Source organism: Dermochelys coriacea, chromosome 17, assembly GCF_009764565.3.
Source record: "Dermochelys coriacea isolate rDerCor1 chromosome 17, rDerCor1.pri.v4, whole genome shotgun sequence".
Classification (NCBI taxonomy): Eukaryota; Metazoa; Chordata; order Testudines; family Dermochelyidae; genus Dermochelys; species Dermochelys coriacea.
The window spans coordinates 4,978,837-4,995,754 of NC_050084.1; the positions used below are offsets into that span (position 1 = coordinate 4,978,837).

The following is a 16,918-nucleotide window of genomic DNA, read 5'->3' on the forward strand; positions in this document are numbered from 1 at the left end:
ATAGGGAAATATATCACTTGGGCAAGAGTGCATGAATGTACATGGTTTTCATTACTCTTTTGTGTGATACTAACTAGGGAAACATACATCCGATGAAGTGAGCTGTAGCTCACAAAAGCTTATGCTCAAATAAATTTGTTAGTCTCTAAGGTGCCACAAGTACTCCTTTTCTTTTTGCGGATACAGACTAACACGGCTGCTACTCTGAATCCTAACTAGGTAATGATAATTTTATATCTGCAATGTTGGTAGAAGGTTTTGTTACAGGACACAAAAATCATTCGGACATTAAAAAAATTGTGCAGAGAATGTGCTAGATTCCAAGAGGGTAGATGCCATATGAAAAATAAAAATAGTGATTTGTCAGACCTTTTGCCCTGTGGAATCAAAAATAAGGGTGGTTTGGATCCAGGTCCCCTATTAACTGAACTTTCAATGTTTGGAGTTATTGGTGATTCATGTATATGATTCCAGTTTTGTGTGTGTGTGTGTGTGTCTCTCTCTCTCTCTCTCTCTCTCTCTCTCCTTAATTACAGTGTAACTGAGCATTTAATTACATAGCAATTACCAATTCAGGAGTAGTGGGTTTACAAGGTAAGCATCACATAACTGCCAATCAAAGGAATGGCTATTTCCGCATTCTGATACACACTGTACTTTGGGAACTGTTAGGTGTACTTAATAAGTTGAATGAGTAATTACTGTCATAATATGGTATTTGCCCAATAAAACCTATATAATTAGAATGTTATAGTTTTCTAATTTGTAATAATACTGAAGACTTATTTTACAGAGCTAATTATTTAAGTCCCCACAAACCATCTTTCCTTTCCCTCCTCCACTCTCCAATGAGAGAGGGAAGTGTGGGCCCAGTTTTAAAAATGGGGAGACTGAGCTATAGTGAATTTGAGCTATAGTGAATCTGAAACTGTAGCCTTTTAGAAATCTCAGGGTCAGACTATTGGAACTCAAGAGTTTCTAGGTTCCATTCCTATGATCAGACAACTAGACTTCACCTTTCTCTGTATTGCAGAATTACCTTTGTTTTAATATGGGAATTTAAATTTGGATCCAAACAGCTTCAAACTTTGGTAAGCTTGGATTCAAATCTAAACTTTGCAGATAGGGCTTATTTATATAATGAAGGAAACTGTCATATAATTGGAGTTCATTCTGGGAATTTAACTTATCACAGTGGTTCACTCTCAGCTCCTCAAAGGTGCATTTTGGGTTTTGAGACTTGTGTCCTGCGTCGTGGGCCTATTATGTAGCAGTTTATAAGCATGTATTAATGTAAATGGTATCATGTTTGGGAATCAGTAGAGATAAGTAATTTCATATCTCTGAAATTACCCTATTCCCAGAATGATTTAGGAGGATAAAGGAGACAGAGGTTTCAGAGAAAATATACAGAAAACATTCTGTTGCATAAAACAGCCCTGGAGAAGCTGTTTTATGTACTTGTTTTCTTTGTGGTTCACATCCCTTTAGCATGAATCATTCATTAATGTCTGTAAAGGACTACGAATTGTTAAATTGAGATAAATGGTTTGTGATCACTAAAACAGCTTATTTTCATAATACACAAGAGTGTTTAGCAACCTTCCTCAATGTACTCCATGTTTCCACAACTTTAATAGGGAGCAGAGAAGTTGTTTTTCTGATTAAATCTGTTTGGATCTATCTGTACAGCCATCTGCTCTTGCCCTTCCCCATGGGAAGGAGGGACTTCTGTGCAAAGGTACAATTTATCTCCATCTGGATAGTGGTCTCTGATACTTTTTACTCTAATCTCAGCCTGCTACTTTGGTGTCCCATGTATATCAAAAGATGTTACTCATGGCATAAGATTTGAGTAAAGCTCCTGATCCAATAACAGGAAAAGGGATGGATTTCAGAGACTCTCAGGAGAATTTCTACAGTTTCAGGGAATAAGGGAATTTAGATAGTGTTGAACACAAATTGAGACTGCTTATGTACAGACATCGTGATAGTTTACCTTGAAACCACACACAGAGCATGGGGGATAGAATCCAGAACTGTCAACTGTGCACACAGGTCTTTGCCACTTGACCTAAAGGTGAGTCTCTCCTAGCTGTACTTAGTAATAGGCCCATGGTATACACATACTAGCCAGTATGTTGCTGTTGTCTCCCTTGCTTAACTGAAAGGTTTGTGACTTTGATAACTCTGAGAACTCATTGGGACTTTTGGAGTTGATACTCAGCTGCCATAATTTTTATTTAGTCTGACTTTCCATAATGAGAAATATCAGATGTTATTCCTTGAATTTACTGGGGCTTATCCCTGGCAGCAGCTTGCATTATTTCAAGATCACTGAGGTCTCGTCCAAGACCTTCATTTGGGCAACTGTCTGAACACCCTGTGATAAGCACCCTAACTCAATCTGACAGAGAAACAGTCCTCTGGGTCTTGGAGAGAGCTTATATTTGCCTGCACTATTTCTGGTAAATTATTTTTAGGATGCTTAGAGGTCATTAATGATTTATTTTCTTTCCTGAATTTACCATACAAAGAAATTCATCAAACATACTTGAGGAGTAGGTTTTTATACTGAGGCACACAGATGATTAGGCTCTATTCCTTTACACTGCTCCACCAGTCTCTGCTGTTAATAAACATCTCAAAACCAGTGAACTTGCTTGGGTTAACATGGAAAAAATTTTCTTTTGACCCACTGAAGCACTGCTAATGGTGTGGCTTAGCCTTTTGCCCTTTATAAAGCAGTTCAGAAAAAATATATAATCTGGCTCTTGGAATGTGTTTCTTATTTGGAACTTCATACATTTGGAGCAATTCTTCCGTAACCAACCCAACTATGAGAAATCATGGTAGCAGGATTGTTTTTCACAGTATCTCAAAATCAGCGTTCTTTATGTAGCTTCTGTGCTGTGGTCTCTTACTATTTTTGTTTTAAATCTATATAATTTTGCTTAATTATTATCAAATCACATTATTTAATCCCCTCTGTAATGCCTTTCTCCTAGTTCAAGTCTGTAATCCACCTAGTAGCATTTCTGTAGTATTTTTCTGGGCTGTAACCTTTGGTTTGATCTGAAATTTATGCCCACCATTGTCCACTTAGTTCTTTTTGATTCAGGTTATGTACATTTTTTAGTTATGTTTTCTATTTCTCTTGTATTGTTACTTTGGCTTTTTATATTATACATATGTTATGTATGCAAAATTTTCAGTCAATGTGGAGTGAAAAAAAATTATATAAACAGCTAAGTTATTAATAGAGCTGTCTGGAAATGCAGTTCCATCAAAATCTAAACATTTTCTATGTTTTCACTGAAATTTCATTTGGGGTGGAAAAAAAGGGGGGAAAGTTCAGATGATATTGAAATGTCCCATTTTGATATTTTTGGAACAAAATGTTTTGATTTTCCCCTTCAAAACAACTTTTCTTCTAAATTTTATATTATATAAAATAAAACAGTCAATCAAAATGAAATGTTTAGATCGATCCAAAATGAAATCTCCGCAATTTTCTTTCATGGAGAATTCTGAAATTTTTGGGTCTGTTCTGAATCAGAAATCCTCTGTGAAATGGAATTTCTGATCTCCACAAAGCTCTAATTATCCATAATAAGACAAATACACCTGTATTCTTTTATCCTATTTCTGCATGTCACCTAAAGGACTGTGGATTAGTGTTAAATGCATCAAAGGGAAATATTGCACACTTCAATGAGATAAAATTGTGTATCAGAATTTTGGGGTAATTATTTAACTAAAATATTTTTAATAGATTCTAATATGTATATTTCTTTTCTGGACAGCCTTCCAAAATTTGATAGGAAGAGCAAAAATAAAATTTGGGGATTTCAGTTATTTACCAGAAAAATTAATTCATTTGGTCTCTCAAATCTAAAGACCAGAGGAATAGGAAAAACTGCACATAAATATGGAACACAGTGTTGTTAGTAGTAGTAATTATTTTACAGTAGCACTCGGAGGCCCAGTTGGGATTGGGACTCCACTGTGCTGGGTGTTCTACCACCACAGAAGAGAGACCATCTCTGCCCTTAATACCTTGGCTTAGCCTAAAGACACAAATGGACAAAGAGATGGGGACGTATATATAAGATAGAAGCAAACAAATATGGTGAAGAATGGGCTTAGTTACATGTACTGTAGAATTTTATTAATAATTGGGGTTCAAGTTGGGGAGGAAGGGAGTAGGAAATGGAAGAGCTACAGCTTGCTTTCTGTTCAGCCAGGATCTGGGCTGGGTTTTATAGCCATCGTAGCAGAGATGAGTCTTAGGGAGGATAAAGCAGTGGCCATTTGGATTTTATCAGGTATTTTTCTCATGTATAAGGGTGACATGGGAGACAGCATGAAGATGTGTAAAAGGGAGGCAGAACTGATGATGGTACAGCCTGGAAATACTGGTAGAGTGACAGTGGGGTGAATGTCACTATCAGCATATAGCTTTTCCTTATTCATACAACCATATTTCCTGCAGCAATCCAGTTTGTCATGAGAGAGCATAATCTAGTGTTTAAAGCACAGGGTGATGAGAAATTGTGTTCTATTTCTGGCTTTACCACATTCTTCTGTCTGTGACTTGCCCAAGATCACACAAAGACTACATTTGCAAAATGTGCACTAATTTTGGGTGTCTCCATTTTTCGGTGCCCAGTTTGACACGTCAGATGCTAAGTACCCACAACTGTTACTGCAGTAATTTTAGGCTTCATCCTCTCGCTATAACACAACTCTCTACTTCACAAGATGTTGTGAGACTTAATGAGAGTCTGTAAAGCACTTTGCGATGGTTAGCTGGAAGGTGCTAACGTAGAAGGGGAAAGTATTATTTCATATTGTTACCTTGGGTATTACTAGAAATGTGAATAGAACTTGTCACATATTTATATGAATTCTGCTGTATTAAACTCTTTCACAACTCTGAGAAGCCATGGCCCAGTCCCAGTTAAGTTTAGGAGCTGAGTCACATGTAGGTAAACCAGTCAGCATATCTGCATAAAATGAAGGCAGATAGACATGAACATTTTTTGTCTCAGTTGAAGTTCTTCGTAGTTAGACTAGTGAGCCAAGAGCACATGCACACGCACACAGCACCAACTTTTATCAAAGTTTGTCTAGTCTTTTGGCCAGATTCTCGCCTCAGAAGCTCCCACTGGCTTCAGGTATACTGTAGCTGTGTTTGTACCTATGGAGAGAGTTTGGTTTTTTGTCTGGGTGTGGGCAGCTTTAGTATTTATTAGATGTTGTTTAGGTGTATGTGAATTGACCTGGGATTTGCTGCAAGTCTTAATTTGATAAAAACAGTTTGGCAAAGGCAGTCTGAGCTTGAAATACAAGGAGCAGCTGGCTTGCTGATACAAGGATATTAGACGTAGCTATAGCTAAATATGAGACCTCACTAGAGGCAATGCACCATTTACTATAGAGTGTTTTATTCCTTTGAAGTTGAACAAAACAAAACTAAAGGGTTCTTCCCTCCAAGATAAAAGCTAACATAGGAGGTGACATAGATTCATAGATACTAAGGTCAGAAGGGACCATTCTGATCATCTAGTCCGACCTCCTGCACAGCGCAGGCCACAGAATCTCACCCACCCACTCCTATGAAAAACCGCACCCATGTCTGAGCCATTGAAGTCCTTAAATCATGGTTCAAAGACTTCAAGGAGCAGAGAAGCCTCCCTCAAGTCAACCATGCCCCATGCTACAGAGGAAGGCGAAAAACCTCCAGGGCCTCTCCAATCTGCCCTGGAGGAAAATTCCTTCCCGACCCCAAATATGGCAATCAGCTAAACCCTGAGCATATGGGCAAGATTCACCAGCCAGATACCCAGGAAAGAATTTTCTATAGTAACTCAGATCCCATCCATCTAATATCCCATCTCAGGGGATTTGGCCTATTTACCCTGAATATTTAAAGATCAATTACTTACCAAAATCCCATTATCCCATCATACCATCTCCTCCATAAACTTATCGAGTAGAATCTTAAAGCCAGATAGATCTTTTGCCCCCACTGCTTCCCTTGGAAGGCTATTCCAAAACTTCACTCCTCTGATGGTTAAAAACCTTCGTCTGATTTCAAGTCTAAACTTCCTGGTGGCCAGTTTATACCCATTTGTTCTTGTGTCCACATTGGTGCTGAGCTGAAATAATTCCTCTCCCTCTCCTGTATTTATCCCTCTGATATATTTATAGAGAGCAATCATATCTCCCCTCAACCTTCTTTTAGTTAGGCTAAATTTCATCGTAACTACGTAAGCAAAATGTAGTCCTTCCGGGGATGTAAGCATCAGTTATGGATAGTACTTTAACACTGCAATCCTTCCATTCTTCTCTGAATTTTTAATTACCTTTGTACACTATTTGTTATACAATTAAAACATAGCAGGTACAAACAGTGAATACGGTCACCACTAGGGGAATTCCACTAAGGGTAAGGTCTGTTCACCAGGCAGCAAATGCAACAGACCAGGCAAAGGTCTTTATTACAATTTACAATATAGTAAATAAATAAAACCCAATTATAGCACTTTACATGTTTTACAATAGAAATTATTCTCTCCTCTAAAACAGGCTATCAAGCTATATATACATAATGGTCATAGTGCCCTGTATTTTCTTCCATTTTATCCTAGTTTGACTTTATTAAATCTTATATTGGAAAATGTATTAACTTTTTTTCTTTTATAAATAAAGATTTTTATAGTTTATTTTACAGGTACAGATGTTGTAGACTATTGCTATATATGAAGATTACATTGAACTGCATATCGTAGAAACGGGTCATCTGTATTAAAAATTATTTCCTAGGTACAATTTTATTACCAGATAGTTTGCAAAATCCTTACTTAAAATCAAAGCTGCTATAATAGTATTCTAGATTGTGATGTACAATGTGTTCATGGCATCAAATACTTGTATACAAGATCATTCCAATTTATCTGAATTAATAAACTAGATGACTGTATTTTACAGGTACTATACTTACTTCATAGTTAAAATAGCTTTGGGAATTGTGTGTTAAGTTGAAAGTGTACTTTGTGAAGTTAAAGTCCTAGCTATTACAGCAGCTAAACCTCATATACCTCAGTTTTCCCAGCAGCTTTAAGCACAGCCAACTTGCTTCAATTGAAGACAAGTGCAGAAGATGACTAAAATATATTTATGGGTTTGAAAGCAAATCTCCAGATGACAAGTTTGGTGGTGTTTGCTTCTGTGTAATAGTAAATCTATTGTTTTCTGGATTCTTACACAAGCAAACCCAAGGAACAGGAAAATGCCACTGGAGCCTTTGTGCCTGCCACCTTTTCTTTGCTCTTTATTTTCTCTCTGTACTGCCTTAGTCAGGACTCCATTTATCGTGGACTGATGGTCTGATTGGGTATGACCAATCTGTGTTCCTAGTGAATTAGTTCAAAACCTTTAGTCATCATGCCCAGTGAGGATGAGTTCTGCTGCTTCAGCATATGGAAGCATTTTCAGATACAGGGCCCAAAGCTCCATTCCAGCTGAAATGCACTTAGTGCAGGAATGGAGGAAAGGGGGCCCCAGGGCTGTTCTACCATAATCTTGAATTGTGCATGGCCTAATAGGGGTTATGAGCATCTTGACACAGCTCAGTGGTTTGAGCATTAGCCTGCTAAACCTAGGGTTCCGAGTTCAATCCTTGAGGGGTCCATTTAGGGATCTGGGGCAAAAATTGGGGATTGATCCTGCTTTGAAAAGCAGGGGGTTGGACTAGATGACCTCCTGAGGTCCCTTCCAACCCTGATATCCTATGAGTTTAGGATCACCAAAAGCTCCTTGTGACAATAGCCAGATCTCACTGATTATCCAACCCTGCTCCCCCCTCTGGCATGCCTCATTTCATCAGCTCTTTGCTGATTGGGGAACAACTTCTTTGAAATTCCATTATCAGAACGATGTAGGCAAATTAAGGGAATTCAAAAAACAGCAACACTAGTAACTGAGGGAATAGAGGCCTATTCTTGTACCTGTTTAAGTCAATGGAAAAACTCCCATTGATTTAAATGGATAAAGCACTGAATACAAAGTAATTAAGCACTGGAAGGGTATAATCGCTAAAGAGTGAGAGGGAGTATTGGAAGAAATTGATTAAATGAAAGTTTGTCTGAACTTCAAGTGAAATTTCTTAACAGCAATTCTGTTAGGCAGTGGAATAATCTCTCAAAAGAACAGTTGGAAACTCCATTACTTGGGTTATTTAAAACAAAACAGGATTATTTAAAACTAGATTGGATAAAGCATTAGGAATTATTCTGTAGAAAACAATTCTGTATTGCATAATGCCAAGGGCAGTGCCATCAAGTAAAGGGCTTTGAAGGCCTGCAGGACTTTCCATCTCTAATTTTGATTATCCTTCTGGTGATAAGATGATTCTTACAGACTGGAGCATGCTGACTGAGAGATCTCTTGTGAGCCTAATGCAGCAGGAGCTTCACACCATCACTTGTGATTTATATTATATTCCTTCAGCACCAGTAATTCAGTCTGCCTTCTGTTCCTCTCCATCTACATGCTGCTCTGAAGGCTTTAGAGATTTTTCCATATTACTTTTTTCAGTCAGTAAGCTGCAGTGTTTTTCCATTCAGCAAATATTTGTTCCTGTTATATTCTATGTTGCAGGACAGAGGGCCATTCTTAAATCTGCTTCTGGCAGAGCTACTATAGATGAGACTGTTGAGGACCCCAACCTGTCAGCCTAAAGCTGGGTGCAGAGGTTCAGTCCAAACACAATTTTTTTTAACCTGGGATGGAGGGAGTGTGTGTGCTAGAATAGTGGAAATCGTATTTTAGATGGGGTGGGGTGTATGTATGATATTTTAGGTGGGCTTAGGGGTGTGTGTATGTGTTTGGAAAAGTGTGAGAGAAAAATCACACCTGGAAAATGGCTTGTTTTTAAATCGGATGGACTGAAGGTAAAAAATTCATTGCATTAGACATACTACACTGACTATGGTGAGAGATTGTGCCACACACTCTCAAAGAAACTGAGGAATCACCTGATCAGCATCCTGCATAGCAAACAGGAGACTATCAAGAATGGGCTCTCAAAACTGGAGACTCTCATACAAAACCAACCTTCCACACAAATTTCCACATGGCTGGACTTTACAAAAACAAGACAAGCCATTTACAATGCACACTTTATTTCTCCGAGGATGAAAAAGGACAGTAAACTATCTAAACTCGTACATGCCACAGGGGGCTACAACAGTGGTACTCTTAACTCACCCAACAATATTGTTAATCTGCCCAACCACATACTTAGGACAGACTCTTCTGCCGGGCTATCTCGGGGACTCTTTCTGCCCCACCACCCCCATGCACATGATACAGTTCTGCGGTGATCTGGAAGCCTACTTTCGCTGTCTCTGACTCAAGGAATATTTTCAACACACCACTGAACAAGAGCACTGACCTATAGGAACCCTCCTACCAACAGTAAAAGAAGAAGAATTCTGTGTGGACTCCTCCTGACGGTCAAAATGACAGACTGGACTTCTACATAAAGTGCTTCTGCAGACATGCACGGGCTGAAATTGTGAACAAACAGCATCACTTGCCCCATAACCTCAAACGTACAGGATGCGCCATCCACAGCCTCAGAAACAACTCTGACATTTATAATTAAAGGGGCTGACAAAGGAGGTACTGTAGTCGTCATGAACAGGTCGGATAATGAACAGGAGGCTGCCAGGCAACTCTCCAACATTCTACAGTCCACTATCATCCGATCCCACTGAGGAGTACCAAAAGAAACTACACCATCTGCTCAAGAAACTCCCTGCTACAGCACGGGAACAAATCTACACAGACACACCCCCAGAGCCCCAATCAGGGGTATTCTATCTGCTACCCAAGATCCATAAACCTTAAAATCCTGGTCTCCCCTCATCTCAGGCATTGGCATTCTTACAGAAGGATTATCTGGCTATTAGCGTACGCTACCAGCACTCCTAGCTATCTTTGAGACACCACCTATTTCCTAAGAACCTACAATGCATTGATGATCTTCCTGAAAACACTATCCTGGCCACCATGGATGTAGAAGCTCTTTACACCAATATTCCACACGAGGATGGACTACAAGCTATCAAGAACAGTATCCCTGATGGGACCACGGTACACCTGTTGATTGAGCTTTGTCCTCACCCACAACCATTTCAGATTTTGGGACAACTTATACCTCCAAGTCAGCAGCACTGCTTTGGGTACCCGAATGGCCCCTCAGTATGCCAACATTTTTATGGCTGACTTAGAGCAACGCTTCCTCAGCTCTCATCTCCTAGCACCCCTCCTCTACTTATGCTACATTTGATGACATCATCATCAACATGACCCACAGGAAGGAGGCCCTTGAAGAATTCCTCCTAGATTTCAACCCCACTATCAACCTCAACCTGGACCAGTCCACATGAGATCCACTTCCTGGATGTTACAGTGCAAAAAAGTGATGGTCACACCCTATACCGGAAACCTACTGACTGCTAACTTACCTACATGCCTCTAGCTTCCATTCAGGACACATCACACGATCTATTGTCTATAGCCAAGCCCTATGATACAACCACATTTGCTCTAATCCCTCAGACAGAGACAAACACCTACAAGATCTCTGTCAAGCATTCTTAAAACTTCAATACCCACCTCGGGAAGTGAGGAAACAGATTGACAGAGCGAGATGGGTACCCAGAAGTCACCTGCTACAGGCAGGCCCAACAAGGAAAATAACAGAACACCACTGGCCATCACGTACAGCCCCCAACTAAAACCACTCCAGTGTATCATCAATGATCTACAACCTAGCCTGGAAAACGATCCCCTGCTCTCACAGGCCTTGGGAGGTAGGCCAATCCTCACTTACAGACAGCCCCCTAACTTGAAGCAAATACTCACCAGCAACTACAAACCATGCAACAGAAACACTAACCCAGGAACCAATGCCTGTAACAAACCCCTTTGCTTTCTCTGTTCCCATATCTATTCTAGTGACACCATCATAGGACCAGCCACACCATTAGGGGCTCATTCACTTGCACATCTACTAATGTGATATATGCCATCACGTGCCAGCAATGCCCCTCTGTCATGTACATTGGCCAAGCCGGACAGTCTATATGTAAAAGGATAAATGGACACAAATCGGACATCAGGAATGGTAATATACAAAAGCCAATAGGAGAACACTTCAATCTCCCTGGACATTCTATAACAGATTTAAAAGTAGCTATTCTTCAACAAAAAAAACTTCAAAAACAGACTTCAAAGAGAAACTGCAGAGCTACAATTCGTTTGCAAACTTAACACCATCAATTTGGGCTTGAACAGGGCCTGGGAATGGCTGGCTCACTACAAAGCAATTTTCCCTCTCTTGGTATTGACATCTCCTCATCAATTATTGGGAGTGGACCACATCCACCCTGACTGAACTGGCCTTTAACACTGGTTCTCCACTTGTAAGGTAACTCCCTTCTCTTTGTGTCAATATATATTATGCCTGCATCTGTAATTTTCACTCCATGCATCTGAAGAAGTGGGTTTTTTACCCATGAAAGCTTTTGCCCAAATAAATCTTAGTCTTTAAGGTGCCACCAGAATCCTCGTTGTTTTTGCCGGCGATGTTGAAGCCTTGTATTATTTCCCACCACCCATCTCCAAAATTCCTCGAATCCAAAAGCAGCTTGCAAAGCTTGATTCCTGTGAAAGCAATTCTATTCTGATTTGCTACATTGAACTGACTCATTAGACTGTTTTCCTAGATCACAGCCTTTGTGGATGCTTTGTGAAATAAGGGATGCAAAAGGTATCAGTGTTACAAAACAAACAGGTTTCCTACGGTGAGCCTGATACACACACTGGGGCATCTTACTGCAGTTACTTAATACATTATTATCTGAGACATTTGGTGGTGCACCTCTTCACTTCTTGAGGTTCCCATTGCTTCTTACAGCATTAAAATCCTCCCAATGTACAGATAGCATTTTTTCTACTGCATTTACATTTGACAACTCAGCATCTTAAATGTTCTAACTAGAGTTTAAGGAATGAGACCAGACCATACAGAAGGGGAAAGCAAGTTATAACAGGATTTCATGCATTTTCAGACCTGAAAGAACTCTTCAAAAACTATAATCGGTTTCCCTTAATATTGCTAGAATGTGATGGTGTGATCTGAAAGGTTAGGAAATACTGTTAACAGATACTATTATGACATGTCTGCACATACGTTATGGATATTATAAACTAATCAGAAGTGGTGCAGTGTTTTGTGATGGTTGTATATTTTATCACTGTTTCCTACAACTGCCACTGCAAGGACAGATTCATCTTAAATTTTGAGTAGACAACTGTCTCTGAAGCCCACAGATAGCAGTTTCCTCATCTAGCACATTTTCAGCTCTCCCAAACAGATTTATCAAACATCTTTGCTATCTTAACACTGTCAGTTCAAATGATTTTGCATGGAGTTTTGGTTATGCAGTCTTTTAAAAGATGCATTTGTTTTGCTTCTGCCTCACTGCAGTAGCTCAAATCTAGCTCAGCATTTCCCTGCATCAGAAAAATATACTCCATTTCTTCAGGATCCCTCAGCTTAAACTAAGCATCAGAGCTTTCATCTGCTGTGAAAAGCCACAAGCTGGCACAGTCAGATCAGATCAGTATGCTAACAAGAGGAAGCTACTGCTTTGTGAGTAGAGAGAGGAGAAGCTACAGTGACACGGAGGCTGGGAATTACCGTGCTTGCGGTACACCAGTAATCCTTTCAGGTTCTACAGGCTGCTTATCAGGATGCTCCTTCCTCTTCCCTTCTCTGAATGCTGTCTGAACCACTGAACCTTGGAGAGAAACAGAAAATCCTTGGCTGGTGCAGTGTGCCTATAGATGGCCTTTAAAACATATATTGAAAGGCTGACTTCTGCAGCAGAGGGATGTGTAAATAGCAGGGGCTGTTCCCACCCAAAATAATTCCCTCTGCTCTGTCATTACTTCCATTTGTAACAGAGGAGCCTACAATGATACTGGTTTACATACTTTTCCAAAAAGCTCACAGACTCTGCAAGAGGCTCTGTCTGGGAGTTACTGACTGGACATTGGAATGTTTCGCAAATATGCTTTGAGGACTGTATGAATTTTGTACCTGTCATGCAAAAATACAGTTCCTGCAAATATCTTGCAACAGGCTACACTAATGCTAGAATCTTCACCAAATTGCATCCATGGTGTTGCATTATCTGTAGGTAAGGGCGCAGTTAGCTTGTCATTCTGATAAAACTTTTCACAAATATCATTTCTATAAAACTTTTCACAGATACAATAAATCATCATAGTCCTCACAGGAGTGCTCTGTATTTAGTCCATTTCAGCTCCTGTCCTTAGTCTTAGATTCCTGTACTTAATTACATACAATACTTTATATTGCTTGGCCTGTGGTTTTATGGGTTCATTCTGTACTGTAGCAGACAGAGACATTTTCAGATAACTTATGGGAGAACTAAAGCACAGATGATATTTTCTAATATTTCTATTAGCTCTACAGTGTGTGGGGTGACTCACTGAACATTGTGATCTCTGAAGGCCACAAGAGTATCTTAGCCCATTTTCTGCCTTATTTGCATCAATAATGCCTAAGTCAGTTACACTGGATGATGATAGTACAAGGAGCCTCCTGAGACTGGTGTCACTTAATCTACATTTTTGACTGATGGTGAGGAAGGAGGAGGAGAGGACCCCCTTTGCTTGTAATGTTGTTGTTCTTGCCTAGTCTTTTAATCAGCAATGCCATATCTGATGCTGTAGAAGCCGCTTCCAGCTGGACTCAAAGTAAGAGCTTAAAGTAAGAACTTGATCTTTTCTTACTCTCAAATTATTTTCTTTGAGAAGCTTAAGCTTTCAGAAACCTATTTATTTCAAATGTGATGGAAGGATGCAATTGGTTATGCCAATATGTTGGCTGTGCACATCAAAAAGACAATGTGCCTTGTGTGGCTTGCCACGTACGTGTTTCTGGCGTGATGTTCAAGAGCAGGGAAGATAGAACAAAAAAAATATGAAAGGTCCATAAATCTTGGCTAGATCGAAAATATCTTCCATTAGAATAACAATACTTTGCCCTTCAATAGTGTCTTTATCTAGAAATCTCAAATTGCTTTACAAACATTTAATTAATCCTCCACAACGCCAAAGAGATATATTATCATCCTCGTTTATGGATCAGGAAATTGAAGGAGTGAGAGTTGACGTGACTTGTCCAAGGTCACATGCTGAGTTATTGTTATGGCTAGGATGAATAAACACAGGAATCCTAACTCCAGCCTTTGCTACACTGCTGGATCATATTCTCCCCGTTTTAATTTATTTGCCATAATTTGGTGATCGATAAAATTTGGCAAAATGTGTTTTCTGTTGTTGTTGCTGTTTTTTTTTTTTCCAAACAGCCAGTGGATAATCCCCTGAGATGGAGGGAATCCTTTGGCACAGATGTGCAGTGCAAAGCAGCTGCAGTGCAACCAAGAATCTAATGCATAATTTCTATTCCTGTTCTATGTACAGGGAGAGGTCAGGATAGACTAGGAGTATCTAGTGTGACGGAATGTTATAATTCAACTACTAGTCTTTGTGGATGATCTTCCTGAGTTAAGTGGTTCTGCAAGCTCTCTATTGAATGTTCATTGTTTGTGATAAAAGCAAAGATACTGAACTTGATTCTGATCTCAGTTACACTGGGATAAATCCAGAGTAACACCACTGAAGTAAATGGTGTATTGCAGTAATCTGCAGTATAACTGAGTTCAAAACCTATTCCAAACAGGTATCCCCACCTCTGGTTTAGTCTGTTGTTCTCGACATTGTAGGGGAGAAGCAATCCAACTAAGGTCCATTGCCAGAAGCAGCAGAAATGAAATTTCTGTTGTACTAATCAAGAACACATACACCTCCAACTGGTCACTTCCCTGCTTGCAGGGCATAGTCCTAGGGTATGTCCACACTACGAAATTAGGTCGAATTTATAGAAGTCTGTTTTGTAGAAAGCGTTTTTATACAGTCGATTGTGTGTGTCCCCACACAAATGCTCTAAGTGCATGTAATCGGCGGAGTGTGTCCACAGTATTGAGGCAACTGTCGACTTCCGGAGCGTTGCACTGTGGGTAGCTATTCCACAGTTCCCACAGTCTCTGCCGCCCATTTGAATTCTGGGTAGAAATCCCAGTGCCTGATGGGGCTAAAACATTGTCACGGTGGTTCTGGGTACATATCGTCAGGCCCCTGTTCCCTCCCTCCAAGAAAGCAAGGGCAGACAATCATTTTGCACCTTTTTTTCTTGAGTTACCTGTGCAGATGCCATACCACAGCAAGCATGGAGCCTGCTCAGCTAACCGTCACCGTATGTCTCCTGCGTGCTGGCAGATGTGGTACTGCATTGCTACACAGCAGCAGTTTATTGCCTTTTGACAGCAGACAGTGCAGTATGACTGGTCGACGTAGTCATCGACATAGTCCTGGGTGCTCTTTTAACCGGGCACCTGGGCAAACATGGGAGTGACTCAGCCAGGTCATTTCCTTTGTTTCGTCTCATGGCGATTGAGTCCTACTGGCAGTGCACTGTCTTTTAATCTGCAGCTAGCAGAAGACGATGGCCAGTAGTCATACTGCACTGTCTTCTGCTGAGCACCCAGGAGATGACGATGGCTAGCGGTTGTACTGCACAGTCTGCTGCCAGCAAGATGTATAAAGATAGATGAAGTGGCTCAAAACAAGAAATAGACTAGATCTATTTTGTATTCATTTTCTCCTCCCTCCCTCCGGGAAATCAACGGCCTGCTAAACCTAGCTTTTTCTATCCTTGAGGGGGCTATTCAGTTTCTCTCAAAGCCACCCCCTTTGTTGATTTTAATTCCCTGTAAGCCATGTTGTCAGTCGCCCTTCCCTCCATCAGGGCAATGGCAGACAATCGTTCCATGCCTTTTTTCTGTGCAGACACCATACCACGGCAAGCATGGAGCCCGCTCAGATCACTTTGGAATTTAGGAGCACATTAAACACCACACGCATTATCCAGCAGTATATGCAGCACCAGAACCTGGCAAAGCGAAACCGGGCGAGTAGGCGATGTCAGCGCGGTGACGAGTGATGAGGACATGGACACAGACTTCTCTCAAAGCACGGGCCCTGCCAATGTGGGCATCATGGTGCTAATGGGGCAGGCTCATGCGGTGGAATGCCGATTCTGGGCCTGGGAAACAAGCACAGACAGGTGGAATTGCATAGTGTTGCAGGTCTTGGACGATTCCCAGTGGCTGCAAAACTTTCGCATGCGTAAGGGCACTTTCATGGAACTTTGTGACTTGCTTTCCCCTGCCCTGAAGCGCAAGAATACCAAGATGAGAGCGGCCCTCACAGTTGAGAAGCGAGTGGCAATAGCCCTGTGGAAGCTTGCAAAGCCAGACAGCTACTGGTCAGTCGGGAATCAATTTGGAGTGGGCAAATCTACTGTGGGGGCTGCTGTGATGCAAGTAGCCAACGCAATCAAAGATCTGCTGATATCAAGGGTAGTGACCCTGGGAAATGTGCAGGTCATAGTGGATGGTTTTGCTGCAATGGGATTCCCTAACTGTGGTGGGGCCATAAATGGAACCCATATCCCTATCTTGGCACCGGAGCACCAAGCCGGCGAGTACATAAACCGCAAGGGGTACTTTTCAATAGTGCTGCAAGGACTGATGGATCACAAGGGACGTTTCACCAACATCAACGTGGGATGGCCGAGAAAGGTACATGACTCTCGCATCTTCAGGAACTCTGGTCTGTGTCAAAAGCTGCAGGAAGGGACTTTGTTCCCAGACCAGAAAATAACCGTTGGGGATGTTGAAATGTC

At 40.8% G+C, this 16,918-nt stretch overlaps 1 protein-coding gene across 2 annotated transcripts in view; it reads left to right on the forward strand.

Moving 5' to 3' along the window:
- Positions 1-16,918, forward strand: part of PPM1E (protein phosphatase, Mg2+/Mn2+ dependent 1E) — a 76,153-nt gene that overhangs the window by 37,644 nt on the left and 21,591 nt on the right. For both annotated transcript variants that reach the window (XM_043499638.1, XM_043499639.1), the window contains exon 2: positions 537-594. The gene's annotated coding sequence lies outside the window, so the exon portion shown is untranslated. The remainder of the gene's footprint in view (positions 1-536; positions 595-16,918) is intronic.